Source organism: Pinus tabuliformis, chromosome 7 (assembly GCF_031772625.1).
Source record: "Pinus tabuliformis cultivar Carrire ecotype Pingquan chromosome 7, CPIR1, whole genome shotgun sequence".
In the NCBI taxonomy this organism is placed as follows: domain Eukaryota; kingdom Viridiplantae; phylum Streptophyta; class Pinopsida; order Pinales; family Pinaceae; genus Pinus; species Pinus tabuliformis.
Window position 1 is genome coordinate 626,848,682 of NC_142293.1, and position 5,340 is coordinate 626,854,021.

The 5,340-nt window shown below is 34.0% G+C and overlaps 1 long non-coding RNA gene across 1 annotated transcript; it reads left to right on the forward strand.

The window, feature by feature from the left end:
* Positions 1 to 321: 321 nt before the first annotated feature.
* On the forward strand, positions 322 to 3,292 carry LOC149249000 (uncharacterized). Its single transcript, XR_016265805.1, has 2 exons — positions 322 to 2,633; positions 2,845 to 3,292. It is a non-coding gene; the product is annotated as an uncharacterized LOC149249000 (long non-coding RNA).
* Positions 3,293 to 5,340: the final 2,048 nt, after the last annotated feature.

Sequence of the window (5,340 nt, forward strand, 5' to 3'; positions counted from 1 at the left end):
CTATAGGAAAACACTGATTAGCTCCCAAGATAAATTAATCTCGATACTACGCACTCGATCTGTCGTACAACCACATAGATTTGCCTATTTGTGCACACATGCGAGTTGTGGATCTCTCTTCCTATGCACATGTGCGAGTGGAATAACTGTGCTGAGGTTGTAAGAGCAGCTCGATCCTCACTCGATCTCCTTGTTAGTCGCTGAAGCTCTGTGATCTGCTGAGACCATAGTCTCTCCCTTTGCTTATCTGACACACTACTTGTGCCCAACTGATTGGCCACTTCCTCGCTCTATCTCCTCTTATAGTTTTGACCTAAGCCCCTCCTTCACTCTCAATGACTGAGATTAGATATTGATGAAGTGCTGAGATTAAACCATAAGTTAACTTAAGATTTTAAACTTTTTTCTAAGTCCAACTTTAGGAAATAGTTAAATAAATAAATATTTTGCTAAAGTGGTTGTCTTGTGGGTCCCTTTGCTAGTCGCAGCACCTAGGCAAGCAGAAGCCTTGCTTCTCTACTCCAATCAACAAACTTTGCCTCGAACTCCAAATCGGTGCAGAACCAAGGAACCATTCCCCTTCCCTAGAGACCTCAGAGACATCTCTAGACCAGATCTCTTACCAGTAGGCAACTGATGTCACCTAGACACTAGTGGTGGGTTACTTCTTGGAAGTAGCACAACAGAGGGTCCAGATCTCCTCCCAACTCTCCCTTGGGGTACCATTCTATTTTGAGTTTTAGTCATTTGGTCTTGAGTGTTAGGAGAGATACATCCAGATCTAATGGATCATGACCTAGTAAATGGCTCCCTTTTGTGGCAGCCCACACTTGGAGTCAAGGGTTTTCCATGTTTTAGCATATAAACATTATATTTTCTACTTTATTTCTTGTCCTTTATATAGGAGTCCTTTTGGTACTCCTGCTTGTATTGACATCATTGTACTCAACAGTCCCCTTAACCTACTTTTGTGGTCATTTCTTGGACATTAATATAATAATATTATCTTAAAAAGCAAGTCAAATTAAACACACGACATTTCCCTCTTAGCGGGAAGTAACCCCTCAAAACAGGGTGTCCCATGTGCTGACTGAATTCGGCATAAAATGGGTTTCAAGATTGCCTCTATGGCGGTGCTGCATCTGCTAGATGTACATGCTGAGATTGAGTACAGAAATCAAAACTGGTCTAAATCAGGCCAAAGTGGACAACCTTCTAGCTGCAAAAATCAGGTACAAAAGCATCAAAAAACAGTGCCATACATGTTGATTTGGAGATAAAAGCAACACTTTTTAACAAGTGTCCTCGTGCTGTTGAGGGTAGAGTTACCAGCGTTAAAAATAACATCCCATTTGTATCGACCTACATCAAGTTGTCTGCTTTCTGAATTTTGCACAGAAGACAGCTCTGACTTTGACAGCAATCACCACTTGGAATCAGCACCCTCCACTATTCTTGGACACATTGTATTTACAAAGACAAGATAAATTTGGCAGCAAGATCTATTCCCTTCTCTTCTTAAAATCAGGTTATAAATAGGCTCACAGTATCATCTACAGCAGTGCCTAGCAGGATGGAAATAACTCTCAAATGGAGCACGCTTACTGCTGAAAATAGGCCACAGAAACAGACAGCAATAAACATGCAAGGAGGACAGTGCCTACATGAAAGCTAGTACACAGTAGTAGCCTTATCTCATTGAAAGAAAACCCAAAAAGCAGCGCTCGAACACCAAAAACAGCAGTGACAGCAGCACTCTCATCTAGGACTGACTTGTCTCAAACCGTATCTTGGAAAACGTGCCTAGAACAAGTCAAATATGAACTTGTTTGTTCTCCAAGCAAAGTCGCAAATGTCTGCAAGTGTATTCTTGACTTACCTTATGGAGTAAGCTACCTCATTACACATGAATTTCAATGATGTTATTCCTTGGAATATGTCTGATATGCCACAAATATGGTATTCCTCAGAAGGTGTGTCCAACATGCTCTCATGAAGGCATCCTTCTCCTATAGATATGATCTTCTGAAAAGTTGAAGTTCTTGGACAAAGGCTGATTTGATCTGCTGATGCAATGTGCAGGTACGGTAAAGATCTTGTCATATGAAAGCTAGGAAGGCTAAAATATGGATTTATGCCTCAAGGGGCAAGGGATCTACATCCTTTTGAAACACATGAACATATCATGTCAATTATATATGGCCTACTTGGAAACTGATCATTTTCTTGGTGCGCAATGCCTTTGTAGACTTAGTGGCTCTCTCCCTCTTTTCTCTCTTTCTATTTGAGATGTCGCCCTGTACTGCAGGCTATTGCATGGCATATGGAACACAGTTCTCTGTTGAATGATGTGCCTTATTTGCTTGCCACATTCTGGTGGCCTATGGCAGGCAAATCAGCCCTGAGTTACTCTATAATGAATTTAAATACTTTATTCTTGTCATAGAGGTGAGATTCTCAATAGTTGTCATTTTTATGTCAATTCCTAAAATGATAATCTTGTCTTGCAGCTAGACAAATTAGAACAAGAAACAGTGAAGTGGAGTAGAGAAATATTGCGAAACAGCCCTACAGCCATTCGAATTTGCAAGTCTGCACTGAATGCAGTTGATGATAGCCATGCTGGTCTCCAAGTAAAATTTTGTTTTCCGTCCTTTTTTCAGCTTGACATTTCACTTATTGTGAATCTTCAATCAATAACTTTTTAAATGATTTCACTATGTGATTACGCTTTTGCAGCCAGGTTCACAAATCTATTTGATTTGGTTTATGTTTCCACGACTTGACTATTGTGATACTCTTCACCATTCAACTGATCTATATTTCCTCTGGTTCATTTCTCAGGAACTGTCTGGAAATGCCACTTTATTATTCTATGGTTCAGAGGAGGCAAAAGAAGGAAAAAATGCATATCTGCAGCGAAGAAGGCCTGACTTTTCGAAGTTTCCAAGGCTTCCCTAATCATATAGTTGGAGCACAGTTCTATTCAACCAATCAGTTCTAACCATATAGTCTGTGCTAATCAGTTCAATTGAACCAAGAAAGTAGGAACAGAAAATTAGGCTGTGGTGATGAAACTGTTGACTTATTATCTAGTAGATATATTTACTGTGGAAATCTATGAGAATATTGTTCATAATTAAAAGCATTCATGCATAATGCAACTTCAATGAAATAATCTGCTATTGTACAGTGTAATGATAATCAGAGCTGATACTGTGCTTGGATAGAAAGTATTCACAGCTATGTATGGAGCATGAGTTACTGATTTCATGAGACTTATATTGTGGAATGATTGTCTGTTTGTCTTAAAGCAATCTGTCAAAATGTGTATAGTCAGAATAAAAGTTTGAAAAATGAGTGCAAATTCAAAGAGCTTGGAGCAGAAACAGTAACATAAAAATGTTGATATCATAACTGTATAAATCATAGGAATGAAAATCTAGATTTTATTGTCACCAACTGCTGCTGTTGAAATATTTCTGTCCTAGTGCAGGAATTAAGTTGCATGGATTAACTTTTCATGGATCACCAGCATAGAGTATGGTAAGATTTAATATGTCTAAGTGTTTGCAATCACTGGGAAATAATTTATTGCTTTCATTGCATTTCTGAAGGGATGTTAACAATCTCATAAATCTCCCCTGCAGCTTATAATTTTGCAAAATATATTGAAAGGAAACCCCCCTCTCCTACCTTCTAGCGCTCCATACGCATATTCCTAATTTCTATAAAGAAGAGTTTTCATTGACAATTGTGCATATTGGATACCGGATAAAACATTTGGACTCGAATCTAAATTGAACCTTGATATCGAATCTTTTGATCGACTTCAGTCCTTGACTTCAACAAAGTTTATTTAAAACTGAAAAAATGAATCAGGCATTGAATAGTTCATAGCTCGTAACATTTTGTGTTTTATTTTCGGATATCATCAAAAGGTATTTTTATTTCATTTCTAAACCCTTCCATGGGTTACTTTTATTATTCTTTTATTTTGAATTATATATGATAGGAAAAATTATTGCATGTACTTTTATTATTCTTTTATTTTGAATTATATATGATAGGAAAAATTATTGCATGTACTTTTATTATTCTTTTATTTTGAATTATATATGATAGGAAAAATTATTGCATGTTTCCAAATACTTACTTTTGATTAAAATATGCTGCAGCATTGCTGCTTAGTACCTACTTCTTATGTAAATAGTATTTGATAGTAAAATAATCCTATGAGAATAATTAGATTAGTAAAAACTTGTCTATCATGTCAAAATGAGTTCTGTTATTTATTTTATTGATGAGAGGAAGTAGACAAATTTTAAATAAAATTCCTTCTTAATAAGATGGAAATTGAAAATGAAATAATTAAATTTGAAGATTTTGATAATTGTATTATTGGTTTAAAATAAAAAATGGTAGATTTTTGCTTTTAGGTCAAATGACATTGTGTTGTGCAAAAGCTGCAATAACAATAATGGGCATGATCAAGATAATTTTATTTAAAACTTTGCAGATTTAGATGTTTATGTAACTCACATGCTTATTCATAAAATTAAGGCAAGAAGACACATCTTCATGTATTTAGTAACTTTTTGCTTTTAGTATTAAATATAAGTCTTATTAATATATATTTTTCAATTTAAATATGATACAAATTAATATATGTTTTTCAATTTATCTAAAGGAAAAGTTGTCAATGTGAAAGCAATGAGAAATGTTATGTGTATTTAAAATGGAAAAATATCTTTCCTTAAGTCACTATTATCACACTTAGCAAAACAACTCTAAGTAATTAATATGTGAAAAAAGTGATTATTTATTTATTTAATTCAATATATTGAATTTTTATATAAATTAAGATCAAGATTAACTTATATTGATATAAATTTTGTTTTATTGAAATAAATTTCGATTTATTAGAAATTAAAAATGTAAATAATTGTACTTGATTTGCTTTAAATTTTATTGTTTTATTAAAACTTTAAAGAGTAACATATCACCATAGTTTTGATATGCTAAAGGGTTAAGAAGGTTAATATTCTAACAAATATTTTGAATTTATGATATAATGTGGGTGTACTAAAGATATTTAAAGAAAAAATGCAACTTCTTATAAATGAAAATTTATTTCTATCCACAATATATTGGAGATTGTCCAATGTCATATTTCACTATGTGATTAGTGGAGATTTGTTTAAATATTAAAAGTGTTGGAATTCTTCTTTGAGTTAGTAAAAATATATTCTCATTATTTTGTCCATGATCTCTTCCAAAAGATATTATAACTTTAGAATTCATAACCATATAAAATAATAAAAATAACAAGAATCTCAA